The following is a 27,080-nucleotide window of genomic DNA, read 5'->3' as shown; positions in this document are numbered from 1 at the left end:
CATCTTTGGGAAAGCTGAGTAATTTCCACAGCCAAACCCCAGCCTGGCCAATGGCAGACCTGTAGAAACAAGTGCATCAACAAGGGAACCAGAACATCACAAAAAACATGTAAGGAACCAAAAACCTCATGAACCAGACAATAGTGACTCAGATATTTACTGCCAGCTGATCGGCAGGATTTGTTTGCCTCTTTCTGACATCATCGATCTCGTGCAAAACTGGCTTTTGTGCATTTGTTAAATTTAATTTTTGTGAAGTACTGCAGTTGTAATCCATATTTAATCAGTCATGTACAGTACATTGCAACACTGCATAGGATCTTTACATATTTGTATAGCTATAGCTATTTACTGCTTTAGTTTTGTCAGTAGAAATCATAAATAAATGCACAATTAAAATGGGACTATTTCTCTCTTTTCATTTTTGCAAATAAAATAAAGGTCTTGCATGTCCCAAACTATGAAAGCAAATGAGGTAAATGTTCTCACACTGAAATGTTCAGAGTGTCTTAAAACAGTTGGAGACCCGGGACTTTGGGGCGTAGAAGAAGCGTGGAATTTGAAATAGAAATGCAGAACACGTGAATTGTTGTTTCTCTCCGTCTCATCAGCGACCCTCGGTACACATGCATGACTCACCCTGCAAGTTGCAATTAGCCGCAAGTTGGGGCTAATGATGTAGACACCTCTCCGCTGCGAGTTATCAGGCAATGGGCTGTTTGTTGAACTTGTTAATGTCTGCTCCAACGCTGACCTTTTGCCTTTGGCGCTGGACTAATGATAAGTGAAGGTGAAATGGGGATGTGTGTTCCTGTCATAGGCCCCGTTTAGAGACATTTTAATGGACAGCAGTTAAGATGGACATTTGTAAGCCTGTCTCTTTGAACTATAGTTTCCTCTGTGGCGTAACAGTCGGAAAGCTGAGGACCCATTTGCCAGCAGATGATGAGCGCGCACACGCATGTCTCTTTGATCAACTTTTACTGATATAACGTCTCCGTTGGGGTTGTTTTGCTGTTCTTCCTCATATGGTTCTTGCCCTGTAACATTATCAGTAATCAAATACTTCTCCACCTCAGCCGTTCAGGTAAACCCCTACCACGCGCACGCCCTCACACACACACGCAAACCATTCGCACACACAGACAGTGATTGGTTAGATGAGACTTTGTACTGAGCAAACTGAGCTTCCCGACAGGTGGTCCACCAAATGTTATCGCATTGACCATTGTAGTACAGCTCCTGTGTAACACACACACACATCAACACATGCACACATAAGCCAATTCAGTAAGTGTACAGATGTGATCATGAGACGATAAGAAAGGTTTACCAGTAGGACGGGGGTTTACTAAGTAAATGAATGTCAAGTGAAGTTTATTTGTACAGCACATTTCATCAACAAGGCATTTCAAAGGGATTTATACCGTAGAAACCAATCATGAAACAAGCAATAAACGTTACATTTTGTCAAATACAAAGAACTGAACATCCTAAAGAGCAGGCCGTGGCGCTTTTTGAGGACATTTGAAGACGTCAAAGTTGATTTCCAGCTCTGGCCGTAACTGTTCCTATATGTAGCTGTCAAGCAGCAGACACTCTGCCATCAAGCCAATAGAAACATATGCCAGGAAGGCAGCAGGTCAGAGGCTTTCTTTCTTGCACAGTTTGAACTTTAGCAAGTCGTCTTCGTCACCTCTAGATATCTAAATGTAACGCATGATTGGAAAAGAAAAGGTGAATAATCTATCTTCAAGTTAACGCTTGAAAAATCAAGCTAAGTCTTCTAAAAACAACTCGCATGCTGTCTCCCTGCTCCTATAGAGAAACAAAAAAAAAAAGAAAAGAAAAATCTAACTGCTCTCTGATGTGAAGCCCTGAAATGTGACTTTTTTTTACAGCAGGTAGCATGGGGAGAAGATTTGCTCCTTTCCTGTCAGATATATCCTTGCCCGGTGCTTTTCTGCAGCTCTCTGCACACACTCTGCTCACTATTTATGGCAGCCGTTAATTCCCAGTGCTCTGGTAAAGAGCTTTAGGTGCAGGTGAACTCGGAGACATGACAGAGGGCCATACTCCAAATCTGACACAGCATTACGACACGCTGACTCACAGATATGAAAAATAGCCCGGACTCGGGTCTCACCGGGGGTTAAAGATTAAAACGTGTGTGCTCTCGCTGTGATAGCAGATTGATTCCAGACTGATGTTTCTGTGGGTTTTGGAAAGGGAATATGTGCTGCCCTGGTTTTGCCGGCGCACAGCTTCTCTCCGTTTCGTCTAATGGATGTTGACCGAGAGACCCACAAACTGTGCAACCTGCAGCATCAGGAGAGAAAAGGGGACAAAAGGAATGGGGGAGAAAAGAGAAAGACAAAGGATGATCAGTAATGAGATGTTAACACTTTGCAAAGCCAGCTGCTCCTCTGATGCTCTGGTTTTACTCAAACTAGAAACATTCTTCTGGTAAAACACAACTCTGTGTCTTTTATTTTTCTCTCTTTCTCTTCCTCATTCCAACGAACCGGTTATTTCTAAACGTTCTTTATTGTCACACCCGACTTCTTTTGATTACAGAGAGGGCTCATTTTACTCCACAACTCGTATCCTATAACCTGCTACCCAATGTGACTGTTAACATACATATCTATACTGATGTGTACCCAGGTGTGTAACAGCATCTAGGTTTTTTTTTTGTTTGTTTTGTTCTTTTCAGATTAAGATCTCATTCTGCTTGAGGAAAGCTGCACGTTTTCATGTCCTTATCTTGTCGGAGGTTGTATCATGTTTGATGCGTCCATTTCTTTGTTGAAACAGGCGGCCATTGTTACCTCCCTGGGAATCAGTTATTGATATGTAATCTGACTTTTTTTTTCCCCCCCTGCAGAATTGCAACTACACACTGATGCTAAAATAATAACAAGGTAGTATGTCCTTTTTCACACCAGGTTGTATTCTTACCCATTCTGTTTCATTGCAACCACAAACTGGAGTGCGTTTTATTGCCATTCTGATCTGCATCAGGAAATCTATCTGTTTTCAATAGTTTTATTTTTCTCATAAACTTCCAAAAATGATGGGAGAATCTGCTAACATGACAAGGATCAAATGTTCCTTTATGGAAGAGTGGCAGGAAGTCCTGTTTGTTGGTAACACGGGCCGTGAGGGGGTCAGAGAAGATGCTGCTCTGGTCAGATGAAAGACGAACAACGTACTTTTTGGCCAGCCTGCAACATCGATGCAAGGAACCTGACACAGAAAATTACCCTTAAGAAGCCACGACCATTGTGAAACACTGTGACTTTGGGATGGTTTTTGCCATCAGTGACTGGTTGGTGTGGATGGAAAGATGGATGGTGTAAAGTACTTGGTAAACCTGGAAGAAAGCCCGTTAGAGGCTGAAAAGAGTTGAGGTTCCTGCAGGACAACGACCGTAAGCAAACAACCAGAGATGCAACGGAAAAGGTTCAGGTTGAAGTATGTTCATGTTAGAACAAAACAATTCAAAGTCCAGTCCTGAAATCCAACTGCGGACCAGTGGAAAGACTTGGAAAGTGATGCATGGCTTTGTGTTGCTCTGTTACACGAAACCCCAATAAAACACATAAAAGTTTGTGGTTCTGAGGTAAACAAATGTTGAAGAATTTAACAGGGACTGATATTTTTGAAACACGATCCACGTCATTAACCAACTGGCAGACAAAGAGCGTGGATTTAAAACTAACAATCCGTGAACAGTTGTGAAAAACGCTAATCATATTCTTTTCAATAAAATGAATTTGACTGACCATTAGGTTCTGGCTGTCTGCTCTAGAAGGGTCACTCAAGGGTCATGGGCCCGGCCCCTGATCCAGACAGACAGCCTCGATTTCTTGATTTCCGCAGAACACGGATGGCTGAAATTTATACCTCGGCAATGTCAACTTCCCTCTGCAGCGCTGTCACTTACAGGCGAGCGCCGGAGCGCACAGGCAGGGAGAGCAAGAGAGGACATATCCCGTATCATTTCCTGTTTTGCAGAGCAATGTCTTTCTGACCTTGTTCATGATACGCCTCCATGCTTCTCAGTATCGTCCTCCTCCAGGCTGATAAACACGACTCCGTCTCCCTGTCTTTTCCCTGCCATCCCGGCCCGTTTCCTCTGCCTTCATCCATTCATCTCTACGCACACAGCCAGACAGAAAAACACATTGTCGCAGTCAAGGGTTCAGCTCATGCAAAACCAGCAGCATCATTTGCATGTTCACACGCCGTGATGGATACAGACATAATTCTTTGGAAAGAGGTTCAGACAGTATGAAACAAAAAACAGAAGTGGCAATCAAAACCCCCCAAATGTTCTTGCACTAACCGCACACACACACACACACACACACGCAAACACACTCACAGTGACCTCTTGACCTGGGATTAAATTCAACTCCTACTGAGAGGCAGCAACAGTGAAACATTGGTGATTTTTTTTTTAATTATCAAAATTTAAAAAATGCATGAAGACACACCTGTTCAACCTTTATCCCACCATTAATGTTCATTAATGTTATTTGCACTTTTCCACCAAAAAAGCCAGACTTTTTACAAGTTTTCTGTCCACAAAAACAAAAAGTGTAAAACCAAACCACAAGATGAACAGTTTCTGAAAGGTATTTGTTTCACAAATTAAAAAAAAAGATCTGACGTATAGGATTTGAGATCTTCAACATCCTTCAGTTAATCGTCTCATTTATACCAAATTTCAGCTAAACCATTACTTGGTAGTGTCATTGTTGTTATTCAGATAGTGTAGAATGGAAAAAAATGTAGCCCTGCTTTCAGATTGCTTCTATTTTTGGATTTGTTTTTCATCCTTAAGTGTTTCAGATAATCAGAACATATTAGCAACTTACAAAGATTATTGGAGTCGGCACAAAATGAGGCTTTCAGGTGGAGAATGTGAACCACCAAATGACTGCTTGTGCCACTTTTGGCTGTAACAACTGCTAAAAGCATTTGGCAAACCTGGATTAGTCTTTTGCATTGGTGCCTCTTTTCAGATTTGCTTAAATCGAGCCACATTGGTGGGTTTTTTAGGTCATGTCACAGTGTCTCGATTTGATTTTAGTCCAGGCTCAGACGAGGCCACTGAAAAAAGCCTTCGCTTGGTTTTCTTTGTTGCCAGTCAGAGGTGAATTTTCTTTAAATCATTGTTCTAGGGCAGATGAGCCTTTGATGCACTCTTGGAGTAATTTTGCTCAGCTGAAAACAACAGCGAATGTTCACCGCTGTTCTGTGTTTTCTCCATTCGTGGATAACGGCTCTCTATTTGTTCACTAGACATTTGTCGCTAAGGAAACGTTAAGAATTGAGGCCTGACTCAGACTGAAACGAAGACCTTTTCTCTTGAACTTAAACTGAAGAGTTTGCTCACGTTTTATCACCTTATTGCTGCATGTAGTAACTGTCTTCTAACGGTCTATTTTGGTTAAAATGGATGTTTTTTTGAGAACTGAAGAAGCCACTGCTGGGCCCTGCAGCATTTGAGCCTTTCGCTGAGCCACTCTGGATGTTTGCTCCCCCTTCAGTTGAGGCCTTGTGCCAGATGCAGCCTCTCCCTCCATCCCCATTTTTAACCACACGGTCAACAGAGAGAGTTTTCTGTTGATCTTGGAATCCGCTTTCAAAAAGCCTTCCCTTCGCCTCGTCTGTCTGCGCAACACGTCTGACGAAAATTCAGACTCCTTTTTTCCAACCAGAAGTGCAAGTTCTGGCGTCCCGTATACGGCAATCTGCAACATCATCTCCAAACACACACGCGCACACACACAAGTTAACCACAGCTTGCTCGCCCCGCTAAAACACCAAATATTTCACTTTGAACAATAAGGGTGCGAGATATGACAGGAAAATAAAGAAAAGGCAATGCTGGGTATTTATGAAAACAAAATGGGGCCGATTAGCAAAGGCTGTTTAGATCGTGGGCAAATACCCAGGAAAAGGTGAGAGGCAGGTAAATGTAAACGTTCATCAAATTACCATCGACTGCTGTGCCTCTCATGGGCGTTTGCTGGTTTCCTTAAAAGCTCTCTTCTGACCAGAGTCCAGCTTCTTCTAATTCCACACAGAGCCTTGGGAATTTATTAAATCACCTAAAATGATTGCCCGTGGAAAAAAAAAAAAAAGCCTCAGAATGTGCTGAGGTGCCCAGGATTAGCTTTCAGAGCTATCTGAAAATGTCTTTGATTCAACAAAAGTGTGTGTGTTTTAAAACGTCAAAGTGGGCTCGTAGCAGCTTTTTTTTTTTTTTTTTTTTTTTTTGCTGACTCGCTAAAAAAAAAAAGAAGAAATCTCCCACATCCTTTGCGTAAACAGGAAAATTATACTCGGCGTGTCGAGTGCAAAAGAGTCTGCGTTATTTTAAAATTGGATTTTGATGCATCTTATAGTTGTTTTAACGACAATAGCGAGTGACAAATGTAAAATATTTACATGTAGGATGAAACACTCTTCACCGTTGTCTCGTTTCCTATGTTTATTGGTCACTAAAAATCCTGAATTGTAGGCAGTGCAGGTATCTCACCTAAATAATTCTCAAAAGGATATGCAGTCTATTGTGTAAACAATATGAAACAAGTGAAAAAGAATAGGAGAAAATAAGATTGCCAAATCTTAAATGCTATTTGGAGCTGGTTATTTTTTTTTATCTCAAAGTTGTTTTTAAGGAGACAGGAAAAAAAATTCAGCTGAAATTTGATATTTTCCCTGATAAATACATCATCCCCCAGCTTTCCATGGACAGTAGGTTTTCAGCCATTAGCTTTTTAGAAATCACCTGGCCAGAGGTGATTTCTTCTCTGTGTTGTAGTTGAGACCGAGCTATCATCGGTTGTTTTATTGCTTCAGCTGATTGATTATGGCAGACAGTGATGAAAAGTTCCTAAAGATCCAATTAAGAAAGGATTTCCTTGCTCAGTTGTGACGTGTAGACTCGACCCTGCTCCATCCTTTGAGTTAAGTTTTATCTTCTCCACTGAAAAGGCATGTCAAAGCAATAACCATCCAACAGAAAACCTCTAAAAAGAAATTTAAAAAACAGGAAAAGTATTGCTCTGGGATCATTTGTGATATCCGCAGAAAGCCTGGATCCAAAAAAAACAAAAAAAAACAAAATTGAAAAAAGAACAAATAAATGCACATTTCTCGCATTTTATAGATTTTATGTATTGAAGGTTTTTTTTTTGCATCACTCAGCGCAGGGAGATAAATGGCCATAAAAGCTTCTTTTCTAATTAAGCTGATTGCTGTTACTGAAAACCTCTGGGTGGGAGCATGTGTGGCATTTCAGCTCGACAGCTCCATCTGTCCGGCAACTAATAAGCTCAAAAGTCGTTATGAGTAGTTGCTACAATTAAATTTTATCTTTCTCCATGTTTGACTCATTTGCCTTGCCTCCAGTAATTGTTTTCAGTCTCTCGGACAGTTTAAAGTAAAGCATCCTATGAGACAGTGAGGAGCAACTCATGCCTTTCAGCTCTTTCCGAGACCGAGTCAAAGCGCATAAGGAATTAGCGGGAACGGGCAAATCCCCCTCAGACGTCAACAAAGTGCACATTAAATGTGGATACACGCAAAAACACCAAGCACTGAGTTAATGAGTGTCCTTTCTCTTTTCTTTTTTTTTCTTCTTCCCCCTGCCCACCAGAGAATATAAAGTTTAACAAGCATTGTGGTGTCGGTGACCCTGAAGGGGAAACATATTCACCACAGAGAAAAGAGACTGATCACTCAAAACGCTGTGGGTGTGCTGACTGTGTGGATGGCAGCATGAATTTTAGCTGCAGATGCCATTTTGTCGGAACCGTTTCACTTTTTGTCGCGTTCCAGCCACAGATTTAATGGATTCCTTGGGGATTTTACGACAGCGCAAAGTATTGCCGCATCGCGGGAGGAAGAGTTGCATTTGAGGAAATGGGAAAAAAAAAAGTTTGAATATCAATCGAGGTTTTGAAAAATTGTAATAATAATAATAATTGCTTGAGCATACGTATTTCCCCACCCTTCCCCCTTTTAGCCTGAAACACCTAAATAAAACCCAAAGCGATTGCCTTCAGAGACCATCGGAAGAGTAAATGAGGTCCACCTGTGTCTAATTTAATTTAAATGCAGCTTTTTCTGCGACGGCCCCAGAGGTTTGTTTGGATGGAAAAAATGCATCAAGGGGCTACCAGGACACGTCCACCGAAACTCGGCATGAGAAATCATAGAAGCAGCCACAGCGGGACACTGAAAAAATTGGGTGTTGATGAAGGAGTGACATCATTAAATCCAAAACAAAAACAAAAAACTAAACAATTTTTTTTTAAAAAGCCTTATTTACAGTTTCCAACAAGCCATTTAGGTCACATAGCAAAAGTAGAAGAAGGTTCTCTGGTCTTGATGACCGAAACTGAACTTTTGGCATTTTCCACAAGTCACGCTGCACCATCTACTCTTTTTAAAACCTACTTTGCTAGGGTCGAGTCAAGCTCAAAAGGTGAAGTCAGAGGGCCGGTGGCCACTGATTGGTCAGGGGTTGGAGTCACAAGAGTGACTCTCACACACTCCTCTACTTCTCTGTCCACAACCTTTTTGTCTTTGTCTTGTGGGACAAAAAGCCACAGCGTGAGCAGGTTGTTTACCACATCTCCCACGTGTCCTCCATTGTTGCGTTGTTTGTGTTGTGTGCAGCTCACATTGGGTTACTTTTCAAAGTCTGGGGCAGCCCACCGCATGACAACCCCAACCACTAGAGCTGTTACTCCACCCGAACTGCGACGAGTAGGGTTGAACCGATTCAAGATGTGCTGCAGAGGTGCTACGCTAGAGGCTGCAAAAATCTTGCCTACGCTGGAAACTCTCCCTGTAGGTAGGAGGACGACTCTAAACTTACAGCCTGAGCTACCAAGGCTGGATGCGCAGCACTGTGTTAGAATGACCAAATCAAATGCCTGTACCAAAACACAATTGAGACTGAAAGTGCCGGTTCCACAGATGTTTTCCATCCAATTTTTTCGAGCTGGAGCTACTTAGCAATAAAATATTGGCTAATATTTCAGCTTCTAGATGTCAGAAGCTGGGATCATTTGTAGCTGTAGCTGTGCTTGCAACGGTAGCATTCACTCAGGGAGGCTTATTCACATGTATGCCCCACATTTTTGAGATTCTCATTTACAGAAAAGTCTTAAAAGCCACATGATTTCACCCCCCCAACCCCCCTTCACAATTCTGTGGGTCTGTAGCATAAAATCTCAATAAAGTCCGTCAAAGTTTGTGATTCTGATCACGCGGTTGCTGCCAGGCGCTGGGCAGGGCCGAATTGGGGGCAGCTATGAATGTGCGGGTTTAAGAAAAGGTGAAAGTAGCAGTGAGGGTTTTAGATGGCTGCACTGAGCGCACGGGCTAATTTATGTCAGCACTATAGCATGCACCCAGATTTACTGATGGTAAGGCAATACTGTGAAATCTGCTTCTCCAAGAGCGCCTCCCGGCCCCCAAACCTGATGCCCTCCACCTCCCACCTTCTGAGCTCAACTGTAACTGTAGAGGCCATGCTGCTGCGGTCCTGACGCCAACGACTCCTGGTCCCCAAACAAACCATTAGAGGTACTGCAGAGGTCTGTCTTTCTCACCCGCGCCCAGAGACGGTCGCAGATGATGGATGATGAACGTCCCAAAAGAAAGTGGAGAGCTAATTTAGCAGCTGGGACAGGGCAATAACGCACAGGCGGGGCGAGCTGGGAAGGTTTGCGGAGGAAGTAAATCTTTTCGAGCGATGTCGGTCTTCGAATAGGAGCAAAAGTTGCGGGCTATCTGTGTGCAAAGGATCTTGGGAGCATCGCCGGTGTGTTGGAACTATCCCCCACCGTGCAACATGCTACTTTGATTATCCGTGTGCTCTTACTCACTAGTAATGTTTGGTAGACACATGTCCCAGAGAGTGTCCTCAGTTAAAAGTTGCAGTAAAAGCAGAAAATAAAAACTTGAAAGTCTCGCTCCAGAATGCTCAGTATTTTTATAAGCGGGCCTGGCTTTTCTGCCCGCTGAAGTCATTTCTGGAGAACCGAGGGCTTATAAAATCCATGTTAGGGTTATTAAGTATATCCTATCTGCCTCAGCCTCCGCTGACCCTGCGTGTGTGTGTATGCGTGTGTGGTCATTAGGCAGAGCTACAGTGGAATCCGTTTTCTCTCAATAATTTCGCTGTTCGGTTTTTGTGAGCCTGAGAGGAGGAATGAACATCCTGAGTTTATTGGCCATTAGAGAACTTAAGATGTGCATGTAGGTGTGTGTGTGTGTATGCGTGTCTAATGGGGGGGGTGTACGTGTGTGTGTGTGAGTGTTAGGAGAACCAGTTTGTTTGGCTAAGTGAAGCAATTTTGGTCTTTAAGTATCTCATGTCACTTCCCCTCAAATGGGGGCAAGTGATACAAGCCCTCCATTCTTAGCAACACAAACATCTACATGTATGGATGCTCTCACACCTAATGTTCAATGTTTACCGAATCTCGGCTTTAAATGTTTCTTCGGGAACGTTCATCTCAAGCAATATATTTGGATTTGCAGCGCTCTGCTAACTCGCGCCCCTTGGACTCTTCACGTTTAGTCACATTATAACCTCAAACTTTTTTTGGATTCTGTATGAAAGAGCAAAAACTGTCTCATCATTCAGAAGTAGAGGGAGTATGAAGGTCATTTTCCTTTTTTTGTTATTGTTTTTAAAACCTGAGAAGTTTACCATCCATTTATTTATGAGTTTTTGGTGACTGTCTTTGGCTTTTCCCATCTACTGAGTGACTTGTTTTTTGTTTTATTCATTCTCTTTTGCCAAACAGCTCCAATCTGTGAACATCAGTTTGAAAGGGTTGTTGCAGACTTTCAATTGGATTTACAGTAGCTCTGGACTTTGACTGGGCCGCTCTAACACACGAATATTCTTTTGGAGTCCTGGCTGTTTGTTGGTGATCCCTGAATCCGGCTCTATCCGTCTTCAACATCAACTCTGACTTTTCCTCGCTTAAGAAACACATTCCCGCATCATAATGCCACCATGTTTACTAGCAGGGATGGTGTGTTCAGGGTCTACAGCATTTTCGTTCACAAATGGCCTCCATCCAGTAGGTCTGAGCTTCGGGTATTTTAAAAAGAGGAATTGGCAAAGGTTTTCTGCTGAGGTTTCCACTTTTAGATAAATACAAATGTACGTCACTCCTTTAGCAATGTTATTTGTTAAAAATAAAAATAGTAATTTAAAAAAAAAATCTATTTCTACTTTCATTTCATTTCCCAATTCTGGACTGCTATTTGTTGCTCTCTCAAAATAAATCAGCAAAAAGGGAAGAAAACTAAAAAAAAAAACCTGTAGATGTTTGCATTTTTAATAAAGGCAACGCACTGAAAAGTTCAAGGGGTAAGAAAACATTTCCAACTCGCCAAGTCATTTCATCTGAAGTATTAGCAACCATAAAAGCTTTCCAATACTGAGTTTATGAACCTCTGATGGCATTTACTTCTACTACTTTTTTTCTTTTTTTTCCCCCCACGCATAACGTTGTCTTTTAAAGCCCTTATTAGGGAAATCCAAATAACTAATGACAAATGTAATTGGAATCCAAACACCGGATCCGCTTGAACAGATCCGCCTAATGCGCTCGGCTTCAGCGTGCACACAGCCGCAGCAAAGGCAGACAGTTGCGCGTCAGGAGCAGCCCGATTTTTCCTCTAAGCCCAGGGCAAGACGTTACCTGATTGGCCCTCCGGGGTGGTCCCCTGATTGAGCTCGCCGGGCGGAAAGCAGCGCGGCTTTGATCCGTGATTGGTGGGGTCAGTTTGCGGGGTCAGCCCCGCGTCTTTAGTGAAACCGAGAAGGCCGCTGATTAAGTGGAGCATCGCAGCAAAATGAGACGTGACACCTGATTTCGTGAAAATACGAGAAGATGAAGAAGAGAGAGAGCAGGTTGGGAAATCCATGAGAGCGAGAGGGAATTGATTTGTAAAAACTGGACCGGCGCAATTCTTGCAATCTCTGGTAAAGCTAGGGGGGGGAACAAAAAGCCTTAAGTCAAAAATGCTCTTTTGGTTAGCATGGAAGAGAAAGGAAACAGTTAGAAATCCAGCCTTCAAAGTCAGAAGGAAGAAAATACTTAATCTATCTTGGGAAACATGTTTTTTATATATCATTGATGGCGCAGTTATTGGCACCGCTGCTACAAATACTTTGTAGTGCAATCTCCCTTTTGCCAGTAAGAAAGCATTAGATCTCCCATAACATTTCACAAGTTTGGCGCAGACTTTCATTCCTCTTTGCACAATCTCCTCTCATTTGCTTTTCTCTGCTCGGCTCCAACATATTTTACAGGATTTCGATCCGAAGACAGAGACGGTCATGGAAGAAGATTTACTGTCATTTTTTTGTCAGATGTTTTATTAAGTATCTTGTTAAATATGACCCATTTTTGCTAAGAGATCCACCACATTTTTATTCAATGTCCAGGTATTCCTGAGTATTCATACATTGTAACATTCCCAAACCATCACAGTGGCTTGTTATTTTGAAAACATCAATTATTAGTTTCCCACTGGATTTTCTTTTCTTTTTTATCTTAGTCTCATCTGAGCAAAGTACAGTGTTTTTTTTTTGTCTTTTTAAAGGTTTTCTTCCAATCATCCGGTGGACATGTAGAAGATGTCTAATGGTTGCTATGGATACTTGACGGGCCTCCAGGTGTCCTTCTTTGTTGCAGTTTTCTGAATCTGAGATCTGAACATATCTATTTTCTTCCTTGCCATCCAGCTCTCTGTACATGGAGGATGAGTGAGAGTTATTGTCCACTTTTGTGGAACATGACTAAAATGGTCTTTGTGATGCGACACATTTACACCCTCTTTCCCCCAAAAAAACACAGAAATAAGCATTTGACAGTTTCTATAAATTCTGAGTAACTTAAAAATGGAAAGCCTAAAATCTTTAGATATTCTTTGTTTACATCTGTTTTAATGGATTTGCTGGGTTTAGTAATAATTGTGCCAGTAGTTCCTTACATGGGATCTTTTTTTCTCAATTAATAAAGTCTCAGTATAAAAAAACAGTAATTGACTTATTATCCTACTGCAACATAAGGAACATTAAAACTTTTTTTAAATAAATTGTTAATAGGTATGATGACAAACTTGTATGAGTATGTAAAGCAGATCTGCAATATATGCAGAAATGGAAATACAAGCTGATTTATAACATTAAGTTTATGTTTATGGACGTCTGTGTATCGTTTGTGTAAGTCTTTATGCATTTCTGAAATATCTGAGGAACAGAACTTTACGATTTAATAGATGTAAAGTATCACAATAAAATAAGAAAAATTAAATCAGCATGTAACTCACTGACCTAACTTTAATGTGATTTTTATTTACATTTAATCCTATTTTTATCACTGGCTATTTAGGTTAAAAGTAATCATTTAATGTCACGTCTTTTTTTTTTTTTTTTTTTTGTCTGAATGTGATGGAGAATTTGTGTAGGCAGCTAAAGATTATGGTGATGGGAAGGAGGCGTGTCAAACTCAAAGACCTGGAGCTCAATCATTAAGGATAAGTTGTCAAAAACACGACTGGAACCATGAATAAAACATGCTCAGCAGTAATCAGACGGTTTTAAACGTTCTTGCTCTGATTATTGTGAAAGGTGCAAAAAGTTTCAACTCACCGCGTTTTTATAAAGTAAATATGAACTGAGAGATGTTTTTTTCTCTCTCACAGTCTAAACTCGCCTTTCACTGCTTAATTGTCTTTCGAGAGCTCCCTGTCTCATTGCAACAAAACAAAATGCTTTGAAATGAAATGAAAATAACAATTATTTTAAATCTAAATCTGTCTCAATGAGGCTTTTACTTGGAAAACTAACAGAGTAATCAATAAAAATCAAAGCTCCTATTGGAACTGCTTTTACAGTTTGGTCTGCATCATCTAAAATATGAAGCTTGATAATGCTGCAGAATCCTTCGTTCACTTTTTTATTTATTTATTTGAAAGTATCACATATGTAAGCATCTGCAGTTGCCTTCCTTAATGTTTTCATGTTCATTGTAGCAGCTCTCCTGTTCATCTGGAGCTTCAGAGGAAGCTGAAGCCCCAAGCAGCTGCGCCGCTCCCTGCATGTTGTGAGTTACGGCGAGCTGCTGTCCGCCTGGCTTTTATTGATAACATCACACAGCCTGATGTAAATACGATTCTGGCTCCGACAAGCCCCCCGCTCGCTTTCTTGCCCCCCCTCTGTGGACGCCGGCACAAAGCTGAGCCCATGGATCTGCAGCAGTGTGTAAGTCAGCGTGTGTCATTTTCATTTTCATTTCTTTCCCAAGGTAGAGGCACAGCATCCGGCTTTATGCGGCTTGAAGGAAACGGGAGGTGGGGGGAGAAGAAGCTGAGATCCATCCTGATAAACAGCCCCGTGCTTTAAAGTTGGCTAAAAGAAGATCCTGCCTTCACCCCCCCCCCCCCCCACCCCCCCACTGCCCCTTCTGTCTGTGCTGTAAATAAAACGTCTTTTCACAGGTTGATGTCTCCATGTGGTGCAAAGGAGAAGGCCTGAGTTTTTACAGCCACATGTTATTTTAGGGTCATCATGTCTTTTTTTTTTTTTTTTTTTTTTTTTTGCCAGGAAAATAAAGCAAACGGGACTTACAGAGAGCACTAAAAGTCCTGCGTCGGTTTGTGAGAGTGGACGGGGACGCACGTTTTGACCCTGCAGCTGCACTTGCGTATGCATGCGCCGCTTTTTGCTGCCCTGACCCCGGAGGTGTAAATTCTACACTAATGCCTCGTCTATTTGTCCTACTATAAGGCTACAACACACACCAGAGAAGCGCCGTGCAGCTGCTGTCCACCCACACACACTCCAAGTTACCCCTCCATCCACACGCACACACACACACACGCACGCCCACTGTAGCGCCATATGCGTCACATTCTGCGGTTCCTCTGACACACACAGACAGGAAACAAATGTGTGGTTTATTAGGGACTCTTCTCAATCTGCACAGATGATAAATAGCCCTCCATTGGTGCTGCCTGAATATTCAGGGGGACAAAGACCTCTTATGAAATTACTCTCTCATTAGAATGACTCCTCTGATTAGATAGCAGGCTTGGATTAGCCATCTGCTCGCCTCTTTCGGCAGAGGAATGATGCGCATAGAGCTAATTGCTCCAGATCCAAATACGAGACCCAACCTGACGGATCTGGTTTCAAAACGCGACACGGCGCCCTCGTTTCGGGCCGATAGACACACTTTGTGATTTCAAAAGGAAATATTGCGAAACAAACACACGGTTTACGTTGGAGTATCGCATTAGATTCATCAAGCGGCTGCGTCTTCCAGAGTTCTGCTGTTTTGGTTGGCCAGGGAGAAGCTGGCGATTCACAGGCAGATGTTTACGAAAAATGTTGACAGAATTTGAGCCCCCCGCCTGAAACGGACTCTCTGTTTTCCGGCCGCCGTCGCTCCGTTTCGGCGCTCCTCGCATTTTCAATGCCTCCCACAGTTAACGCAGCGCCAACTGGAGCTCACTGAGAGCTGTGTGCCGGTATCGGGAGCTGCCACTGTGGAATGGACATATGTAGCAATTTATCACTTGTCTCTCAGCACATGTGTGGGTGGCCCCGTTGAGGGTATCATTGCAAATTGGGAGCAATTGATGGTAATCCTCCCCCCCTTTCTCGCTTGTGCAGAAGCACATCATCAACCCCCTAAACCCCCCGGTCCTCCGGCAGGCACTTCTTCACTGGAGATGACCTCCAGACTTTTGAGAGCGCTTGAGCTGTATCATTATCAGCTCATCTAGAGCTTCATATCTTGGCTGTAAGGTGCACTCTCACTCACATGTGTTTGTAGTCCTTGAAACTTTTTACATGATCTCATGTTCAAACCTCTAAAGTTTCATTTGGATTTTACGCGACAGGTCAACACTAAGTGGCGCATTATAAGTTTTCAAAACAATTTTTTTTTTATGAAAAAGAATATGAGATGTTTGGCGTAGACTTTGAGGGACCACCTGTTGTTAGATTTGGGTCTGGAGTTTGACTAGACCACTCTGATTCATGAATATGCGTTGTGTATATTGTAGCTCTATGTTTTTAGATTGCTGGAAGGTGCGTCGCTCATCCCAAGTCTTTTGTAGCATGCATTTGGCATGTTGAGGATGTTTTCTTTGAGGACCAGTAGCATCAGAGGTGAGCGGAGTACCCAACAAATGTATTCAAGTAAGAGTAGCACACCTTCAACATATCTTTACTCAAGTAAAAGTAAAAAGTAGCCATCCAAGAGATGGCTCAAGTAAGAGTAAAAAAAGGATTTGGTAAAAAAAAAGAAAAAAGGTTACTCAAATACTGAGTAACTGATCAAATTATCAATCAGACGGACCAAAATATAAGTGGAAATTTGGAATGTTAAGGATGAAAATGGCAATATAAGCAACAAAACATAACAAAATCAGGCAATTCTTTTTTCCAAATGACCTCCTTTCAATATAAAGCTGGCAAAACCTTTCCAAAAACTGCAGGTGTGTGTCTGTGTCTGGAGAATGTTTGGTTAAAACGTGTTTTTCTTTCAGTGAAGTTACTTACTGTGGGTAGAGAATCCCAAAATATTACTCAGGTAAAAGTAGAGAGTACAGCGTAGTAAAAAATATTCCTAAAGGTACATTTTTTCAAGAAAGTTACTCAAGTAAATGTAATTGAGCCAATGTAACTAGTTGCGTGCAACTAGCAATCCGTGGACCGCAAATTAATTGCAACTGACAATTATTTAGAGGCATCAGAGTAAAGGGGTCCGGCGTTTTCAGATCTGAACGTGTGAAACATGTGGAGCCCATGTGTTTCTGTCCTTCCACTTCGCTACTGTTCACAAAAAAAAACAGCTGCAATAAAACCTGCAGCTTAGCTGTAACTCCACCTTTTAGGACAGTTTTACACAAACAGGCACAAAAAGGAACTGGTTCTTTAAGTTAGTGGTAGGAAGAATCTGCTTTTTTGTTTTAAAGCAATTACTTTTGCAGTTTCGCTATATTCCTCTTTCACTTGTACCACCTCAGGTTTTCACTCATTTAAAAGGGAAGAAAGTTATCGACAAATCTAGAAACGTCCTCTTCCGTTCGCAAAACCTGTTCAATGATAAATCGGACCGAGGGACTGACATCAGAAATCTCTGTGAGGTTTCCATAGACCCAGCAATTATCACCCTAATCTATGAGTCTATGAGGTCCATTAAAAACATTACTATCCTGCTCATGTCCTGTTATTTCACCAAACATTTTCAGTCAAAAGCCACAAAAACACCTGCACTGTGTCTTCAGAGGCTCTCACAGAGTCTATAAAACAATCAGTTTTGCTTTTATTATTTCCCAGGTGTGAACATTTATATGGAAACAGAAAACTGAGCAAGGGGAAAAAAAAAAAGGTTTAAAGCTTCATAATTTATCGTTTATTCTGTCATCTACAAGATAAAAGAAACCTAAGTAAGTTTACACGACATATTTCTTCATTTTTTGCCTTGAATTTTTACAAGAATCACAGCTCATTTTCTGTTGGGTTTTTTTTTCTAAGTGTGTAGATCTTGAGGATATAGATGTGCTACGTTATTCCAGATGGCAACAGAGAATAAAAATCAGCTAACCACTCTATTGAATGAACTTAAACGGTCAATTTGTGCCTCGTGTTGTTTCATTATTTTTGGAATAGATAAATGCTTTATTCTCAAAACATTCCGAATTTTGTGACAATGTTTAAGATACAGAGGGATGTAACTAACATGTTCATACTAGTGTAACTTTAACCTTTGGGATTCAACTTGAAAAGATCTGTGTAAAACGTACAGAGGTAGCTCTCGGACCTATTTCCCAAACGTTTCTTTCACATTTCTGTGGCTGCGGCTTGCTCGGCACGGTTTGTTAAGTTTCCTGAACAAAGTGTGTGGCGGTTTGCAGGCATTTAAGATATCCTGCAGGCGGAATTAAAAAGCCATTATGAAATACAATGCTTCCACATAAAAAAAAAAAATTAAAAAAATGCCTGGGGTCACACTTGAATTCACAAAGTAAACACTCGCCTTCATCTTCAAAGTGTCTCGTTTTATGTCCAAGACTGAGCTTAACACAACAAAAGGTTTGATGGATGTTTTCCTTTAATGTTACGGAAGTCTGTTGGAAGCAGAACGTTATTAGCGAGTTTTCTAAAAGACTTCACGGTAAAAAGAAAAAAAAAGAGGTCTGGAGATTTCAAGTCATTGTCGCTCTGCATGTATGAAAATATGAACTTTGATCCAAAATAGAAATTTTAAAGAAACAGATAATCATCCAGTGACATGAGGGGGAAGTGTTATTTTACAGGGAAAAGTTGAATTTCCTTGGAAGCATAAATCAGGCTAAAACAAAAGAAGAATCTAAAGACTTGTTTTATTTAATTTTACCTTTTATCAGTGTTAAGAGATTCCTCTGGCAGCTCTATCTCGTATTGTGGGGATTTTCTTTTTCTTGTTCCTATCTTTGGTTGACGTTGAACGCTTTATGTGTTTGTAAAGTTATGTTTCTGGATACATATCAAAGCACAGTTTGTGTAAAATCTGCCGAACCTGCTTTCATACAGTGACTCTCTGCAGCGAAAATGAAAAGCAACAAGAAAAGGATGAACTCATCGATGCGTAACTTGGGGCCAAGAGGAAGAATCTGGACATTTCAAAGAAGCAACTTCAAAGTTTAAAAAAAAAAACAACAAAAAAAAAAACTCAGTCTATTATTACAGCAGAGAGGATGAGATCCACAGACTGGAACAAAAATTTGGTCTGTTGTTTTCGAAACAACTACACATAGCCTTTTATTTATGACGCCGCGATTTTAAACAGGAAAATTTGAACTGCTGGATGTCATAATGTTGTCCAAAATTAAAGATATGACCAGTTTTTGTGCCATGAGTCTCTTTTTTTTTGCAGCTAATCACTTATATAAACAAAGTCAGCAGAAGCCTTCAAAATTACGGTCCTCACATTTTTGAACAAGTACTAAAGTTTTTGAAGAACCATTTTACTGTCAGACACTTTAAAACAGCAGGAAATGGACTTTGTCCGTCTTTGAGATATGTTTAAAACAAAGAAACGAGATTTCTTCTCATTTGACTCTAAATAAGTTGAAGGATGCAATTGAATTGTGGGTTTGATTTATTTAGATGACAACTTTTTTGAGGCATTGCATAGCATAGTGATAGAGCAAGCACACCATACACAGAGACCAGGTATGATTGACATACAGTAACTGTGCAGGTCAACTCCTCACCTCTCTGTGTGTGCTGCATGTCTTCTCTCTGTCTCCGCCCCTTCCACGTCTGACTACTCTGAATAAAAACACACAATCTAGCAAAAAGATAAACCATCTAGGTTTGTAAAAGACCAAATCCAACACTATCTATGGTTAGCATGGTAGCATACCAGACCCACTGCATTTCAAAATTGGAACCATGACAATCAAGCTTGGTTGGACAGCGTCCCCAGATCAGAGGTCAAAGGATAACGGCATAAGGAGCCATGGACTTCTGCTTAAGTTTCTTCTCAGAGTTCTCAGCGATCGATGAGGTTGGGTGGCTCCTCGGGTGTTTGGGAACTTGGTTGCATTCACCTTATGCCTCCATTTCCCCTCAGTCCCACTCAGATCACTATCTGACGTACTTCTGACCAGTTTAAAAACCACAGTCTTTAAGCAACCCTGCAAACCTTTAGATTTCAGTATAACTAAACAACAAATTTTCTCATTGCTTGCTGACAAAACAAAAGCCCGTCCTGTTGTTCAACCTTTTATGGTTAGAAAACATACCCAGTCTGATCTGTGATGCCGTTTTGTGATATTTCTTTTGGATCGTTTTGCATCATTTTCAGTTTGTTAATGCCAGCAGTAATGCTAAAGTGGCCAATGCTGCTTCTGTATTCGCTTTAGACCACAGAGAACAACAACAACAAAAATCTCTCCAAACCAGAACATCTATCTCACCAAAGCCCATCATCATCTTGCTCTTGAAACACCATCTTGTGATGTATCATAAGGCTGCCTCTCTTTTACAGTATCAGCACAACCACTGACTCTATCGGAGAGGCATTTACTGCCCATATGGCCACTGACACTGGGTCAAGTCTTGTATTTCATGTGAAACCACAAAGGGTTGTAAAAAGCTTGCACACAGGAATGGATACAAATTCAAGCATTAGCACGTTGCTAATTACTGCAGTCGCTTTTTAATTTTTTTTTTTTTTTTACAAATTTCTGGCCGCACGTCGTCCAGCGGACTGCTGCATGAGCAAAAAAACAAATGAGAGAATGTTGCAGGACAGCACGAGCGGACGGTCTGAGCTGTGAGTAAAAACAAACTATTCTGAGATCAATAGGATTCAAGTTTCCAAAGTTCTTCTCCCATGTTTGGGTTTATACATCCTGAAAAAAAAAAAAAAAACAAGAAAAAGAAAACATGGAAGCCTCAAATTTTGAGTCTTCAATCTGTTCACTGTTTAAAATGTAAGCTGGTAATCACGATCCAATTATACAGCCCTGCCTTTGTGCCACTTTGATGCAGAGCAGGTCGGAGTTTATCTGATCCTGGATATTGGTCCCAAGATGGTTTCTTACTTGCGTGCCATAACAACATTAGCAAAAGCAAGCTAACCTCCGGCTAAGGTTGGCAGGTCAGAGCATTCTGATCTACAACAACTGCTTTGCAATCTATAACAAGTGTATCTGTACAATATTTAGATCCGTGAAAGACGTGCAAAAAAAATAAAAAATACAAAAATCAGTTGGTGAATTCACAATAGCTGTAATTTTAGGCCTTCTACCAAAGAAATCACATTAAATATCCCTGCTTTTGTCTCGATTCCACTCGCCAAATTATGGATTTTGTAATTCAACACCGATGTGTGTTTGAAGTCATTAATGGGAAACCCACGGCGTTGATATAAATCAGAGTGGGACTGAAGCCCCACACGTCTGCACATTGCCAGCTTGACGAGAGACAGGACTCTGGCCGTTCCACCATAAAGGTTAGGAACCGTGAAATACCTGAGAAGTGCTGGAACCACTCTTCCTTTCAAATTATAGCCTAATGCATGGTATACAGTCCCGGCGGTGGAGGGGGGGAAACGCCTTGGCCGGTCCATAAAGGGCTCAGTGTGCAGCTGAAATGACCGTGCAACTCCTGAAAATAAACAAGAATCAAATGGAGTGATTGATCGAATAAATTAAGGGCAGCAGCGAAAGCGCCACGCTCTCTCTTTTGCTCTCACTCACCACCCAGCAGCCCCCCTCCACCCCCCCAACTCCCCTCACCTTCCCCTTCCCCGCTCCCTGTAAACAGACACAGCTACTCATCAGCCATGACGGCCAGCCTGCTAGAAAAACAGACACTTGTTGCCGTTTTGCTGCTGTGTTCAGGCCATCTGCATTTGGCATGGGAGTTTTGTCCACACCTCCACGGTGGGGTGAGTGGGGTGAGTGGGATGGTGACGGTTTTTTGGCCGCTGCTTGACAAACCTCTCGTGGGATTTCACTCTCTGATTTTAATTAGCATCCACAAACTATGTAGGTTTTTTTTTTTATTTGAATTACTTGTCTGGTACTGTTTGACTGTTTAAATAGTTCTTGGTTCATTTCAGTTCATGTTCAATTTTTTCATAAAATAAAGTACAAGATTGGATTGTTAGTATCGTCTAGGAGTACAGATTTAACTAGCTGATGCTTTTGTTTGAAGGTTAGTAATATGTATGTTTATTTTTGTCATTTTGTCTTTCAGATCTGCACAAATAGTCACTTTTTAGTAACTTGTGCATGTCTTAAGTGCTGATGTTGACAAGTGTTTCAGTGTTTCAGGTACGCCAAATTATAATGGCATATCAAATTCAGAAATGTTATTTCGTGGACATGAATAATCGTTTTAGGCCTCCTGTCTTTGAAACTTTCCAAACAAACGATCTTCAATTTGAAATTATTTCCAACCTCAAAGCAAAACATTAACTTTTTTCTAAGGCATTGTATGTAGAAATCTATTCATGACGACTCTTAAAGAGTCATTCAGTCCACATCTGATTCATCCAAGCATTGCGTTTTTTTTAGCCTTTTTGCCAATCTAAGTCTATCTTGATGCCAAAAAAAAACAAATACTTTTTTTTAGACCTTTTTGAATTTCAACCAGAGCTGATCAAATGCAGTCCATATTCCTTAAAGAATTAGCTAAAATAACACTTTGATTTAGCATCAGTTTAGACACAAACTTCTTAAGCACTCGTGCCACCCTTAACACCTTGACGCCCAGGGTGAAGAGCCACATCACGCTTTTAGAAAACTAGCTACTTTTGACATTATTGTGGTTCAGTTTATTGGTGTGCGAAAACCTGACATGCGGTCACCACCTTCAGCAACACATGGATGAAATAAACATAGTCCAGATTTCAAAACAAACTTAAATTTGGAAGAATAATGTCATCCTACATTTATGGACACGAATACAATAAAAGGGTTATTGTTGTTGTTGTTGTTTTCAGAAATATTCATAAATTTGGGAAACAAATGAAAATATTTAAGATTTCATCCACACTGTGGGTGGATCCAGGGCCAGATGAGCCCATGACGTTTTGTCCTGTCAATGGTGGCTTCACTCTTTAAGAAGAGTAGAAATTTGAAACTAACATGTTTATGCTTTATGTAGCAAATACAAGGAAATAAGAAAAGGGATGAAGGGGCCCTTTTCAACATAAAGTTGTGTTCAACTTTTCCAACGGGTTTTTGCTAAACTGTACATAAAGTTTTGCAGACCTCATGCTAGCTGGACACACTTACATTCCCCTTTTCTTGGACTTGACCTCTGCATGGCCCCTGACCCTTGGATGCAGCCCTGCTTAATGTGGCTGTGTTTGTTATATCATCCTCATCAGGTGAATGTGATCTTTTCTCACCTTTTAACTGCCTTTAAACGGCGAGGCTGTATATTTTAGAGTGGAGCTGGAATCCGAACCCCCCAATCTGATGAACTTGCCGTCTGGTCAGAACCTTCGTGAAACAAACCCTCACACAGGCACACCTACCTACCCTCTGTCCGCTGTGCCTTCATGCTTGCTTAGCTGCATGGTTTACTGAAATCTTTACCTGGCCTCTGGTGTAACAAGATAGATGTAAACAAGACAATTACTGAATAGATCCTCATTGATAACCACCCAAACCAGGACTGTCACAAAGATTCTAGATTTACTAATCTCTCTCTGTCATGTCTGCCTCCCTTATGATCATCAATCTAACCGGGAGTTGCGATAGTTTTATAGAATAAAGTTCAAATCAGAGTCCTGAAGGACTTAAATCAACACTTGGTCTGTGTGCAACACACACACACACACACGTGCACACCCAAACATGCACATCTTGCAATAATCAGCTCAATTAGTTGGAGGACGTGGTCCAGAGTGGCTGAAGTGAGCGGTGGGAGGTTGTGAAAATAAAGGGCTGGCTATTAGGAGAAACGTGATCTTCATTCATCAGCGGCTGGAATAGTTACCGTTTCAGAGCCGGAGCCCTCTGATCAGTCTGATCTGTGGAAACAAGGGGTTTACAAACACTGTCAGGGGACAGACATGGGACCCCGGTCCCTGCCGGCCCCCTCACACCCACTGCTGATTGTGAACAAACCAACACAATGAAGACACTTTGTATTTATATCGTTTGATATCCGACATCTTTCTTTATGCTGTAGTGCTTCACCGTTAGCCTTTTCTTAGATGCACTGTGGTTCAGAGAGAATGCATCAGTTCACAAAAGATCTGAGAGAGAGAAAAAAAAAGAAACCAATCAAAACCAAACTTTGTGTTGTAACCTGTACAACAACTGAAGCATTCTGCAGGACAGAGAAAGTTGGTTGGAGAGAAAAAAAAAACCCAACTATTTATCACAAGTAACAATGGAAAACACCAAAAATAACAACAACAACACAAACCTCAGCAGGTGCTAAAACGGGACCTGGGTGTTGTTTTCAACATCATCCAAGAAATGTTAAAAGGATGAAAGACACATCAGCTGAAGAAGAGCATGTCCTTTACCAAAACGTCAATAAATAATTTGAGAAATTTAAATAAAATCCAGGACTCATATCCTTCAGTTGTAAACAAAGGCGCACAAGGAGAGTTTTGAGTGAAGAACCATGCAAATAAGTAAAATAATAATAATAATAATAAAAATACACCGCATTAGTCATTTCAATGTGCTTTTCATACAGTAAGCGTAAAACTGATACATGCACTTCAACAGCTCTCCATGCAGCGCTCTTCCTAGAGTAATTTCGGCACCTCTTTCACCACTGAGAGCCTTTGGTGTGTTTCGGACCGTGTCAGAGCGGTTAGATGTGCGGGGATGATCATTTTTTATTTATTTATTTATTTATTTACTTATTTTTATATCTGCAATCAGTTTAAAATTTCTTGTCTGTCAAAACAGTGTTCGGAGCCGCTATTATTTGCAATTCAGGGTCCTCGTACACCGCTTGAAATAATAATAATAATAATAATAATAATAATAATAATAATAATAATAATAATAATAATAATAATAATAATAATAATATATTAATAATTAAAACTTTTATTTTTATTGAAGACCATTTATCCATTTATGTATGTATTTATGCATCTATATATTAGTTTACTTAGAAATTAAAGTCATTTTCGTGATATTTTTTTTCCCCTCAATCCCCCACTGTCTTTTCCCATGCGACGCACGGTCCCTTGGCGATTCCCATTAATCAGCCTAATTCCGTAATACCCCGAGAAGTGCGCTTCAGGCGAAACCCAAGTCAATTTATTAAACAGAGGGAGAAGACCGGGTGCGGACGCAGGGACCAGGCTCTCCTTACAGCGCTCTTCGTCACAGGTAATAAACGCGCGTCGTAATTACGCTAATAATTTCTTTTTTAAGCAGCTGCGGCTCAGATGAAACGCAGCGTCCCCTTGGCTCGTGTGAGCATCGAAAAGGAAAACAAACAACAGCAAAAAAAAAAGAAAATATATTTGTATATATTGTATTGATTTATTACAGAGACCACAGCATAAGTTGTTCAATCGGTCATTTTGAAGGTGAACAGAGGGGGGAATTATAATCTTTATGTTAGCACTGAATGCTTCTTCTGAGAGCTTCATATTTAATGTGAACATATGTTTTTTTTGATTTGTTTTTTTATTCCCAAGCACCAAACTTCTTACTTTTTAAAATGAAAAATAATACGATTTGGTAGCTAGACGTGTTTAGCAGTGTCAGAAGATCTCCAGTTTATAAGTTGATCTATTAATTCAGTGCCATTAGGCCATCAAGAGCAACAAAAAGCAGAGGAAAGAGTGTGTGTCAGCGTGTGGGGTGTGTGGGGACGTGCGGGTGCGTGGGTGTGTGTGTGTGTGTGTGGTTTGGAGCAACTGTGTGGAGTGACGTGATACCGTTCGCCAGTGTTGCTGACAATAGTATCTCTAATAAAGAGGTCCCACGGTGAGACGATAGAAATCTAGCAGCTGGTCAAGTCTTTGGCCCCGCCGTCACCAACACGCCTGAACGTCCGCCTGCGTGGACACGCGTGCGTCTTAAAGCCTAAAATAAGTGAGTCACACTTTTCACAGTAAACAGGTTTTTCCGCTCTCTCTTTTTGATCAATTATTTATACCAAATTTAACCTGCTCTCTCTGCATTCAAATTACTCGCTCCTTCATCGTTATCTATTACCATTATTATAATAGTTATTATTAATACGAGTAGTTTTTAGGAGAGGTATTTGTATTAATAATAACTCTATTGGAGAAGAACTGAGATCTTACCCTGCAATCCCTCCTGTGGTCCTCTCTGACTTCCTATAATCTCGTGCCTTTCGAGCAAAACAAATCTTCTCTCACCAGTGACTGATACCGTTCTTTCTTTTTTTCTTTTTTCTTTTCCTCCTCTCGGCTTTTCTCAGATTCTCCTCCTGGCTTCCTCGGTTCTGGGTTCTGGGCTGCAGAGCGGAGCTGCTTTCTCCATCAGAACCGGCGGCTGCAACACCTCCACTCCCTGTCTCACCTCTAATTTAAATATCCATCTTCTGTGCTGTCGTGTGCGGTCGGATCTTACAAAAAAAAATAGCTCTGACAAGACTTAGAAAAGGGACAAATGCTTTACAAAAAAAAGGGGGAAGAAACGCTATCCGGTTTATTTTTAAAAAAAATCACGTTTAGATTGTATTTGTTTTCTCCCCCAAATGAATCAAGTTGAAATACACATATTAAAATGGGTTTAATGTAATCACCCCCTCAAAAAAGAAGGAAAAAAAAACATACCACATCTTTTTAAACAAGAGGCCTAAGAATAAAAACATAAAAGCTAAATCTGTATAGGTAAACATATTTATTCAAGGGAAATATGAATGTTTATTCCCGTCCCAAGCACTTTTTTACATGCAGCATTTCTTTTAACTTTAAACGACGGAGACTCACTTAGTTTGAGACTTTTCAAGCAACTGCTTCTACCGAAAATATCCATGTCTGACTTCCTGGAGAAAATAACAATCTTCCTTCTGAATACCATTCATCTTTAGATATTCATGAAGAGTTGTTTTTGTCATGTTTTAGTTATTGTTAGACGTGTTGATTTGTTGTTGTTTTTTTTTTTGCTTGCTGACATTCAAAACGTGCAGAGTTTTCGTTTCAAATCAGCAAAGGAACCAACTTTATTTTTTATTTTTCTATCTCAGAGTGACAGGTCTCGGGCTCGTTTCAGAGCGCTTCCTCCAGGCGCACTGAAGACGCGCCGCTCCTGCGCGGTGATCCCTGCCCTGCGCGCTCTGGCGCCATCCTCCCTCCAGCCGCGAGAACAGCGTGGCTCTCCTTCTCCCCTCCGGCCCCGCGCCTCCTCGCTGCTGCGCGCTCTTTGGCTGCCCGGCGTGTCCGTCAAAAAAAAAAAAAAAAAAAAAAAGAAAAAAGAAGAGAAGAGAAGAGTAATAACAGCGTTTAAGAGAGGGAGTGGGGGGGGGGGGGGGGGGGGGGGGGAGT

General features: G+C 41.1%; 1 long non-coding RNA gene across 1 annotated transcript; it reads right to left on the bottom strand.

Moving 5' to 3' along the window:
• Positions 1-446: 446 nt before the first annotated feature.
• LOC116713765 (uncharacterized) lies at positions 447-27,008 on the bottom strand. Its single transcript, XR_004337916.1, has 3 exons — positions 25,875-27,008; positions 4,038-4,161; positions 447-2,319 (listed from the first exon to the last, which is right to left on the bottom strand). It is a non-coding gene; the product is annotated as an uncharacterized LOC116713765 (long non-coding RNA).
• Positions 27,009-27,080: the final 72 nt, after the last annotated feature.

The sequence above is a fragment of the Xiphophorus hellerii genome, chromosome 22, assembly GCF_003331165.1.
Source record: "Xiphophorus hellerii strain 12219 chromosome 22, Xiphophorus_hellerii-4.1, whole genome shotgun sequence".
NCBI lineage: Eukaryota > Metazoa > Chordata > Actinopteri > Cyprinodontiformes > Poeciliidae > Xiphophorus > Xiphophorus hellerii.
This window is presented reverse-complemented; position numbering and strand designations above follow the sequence as displayed.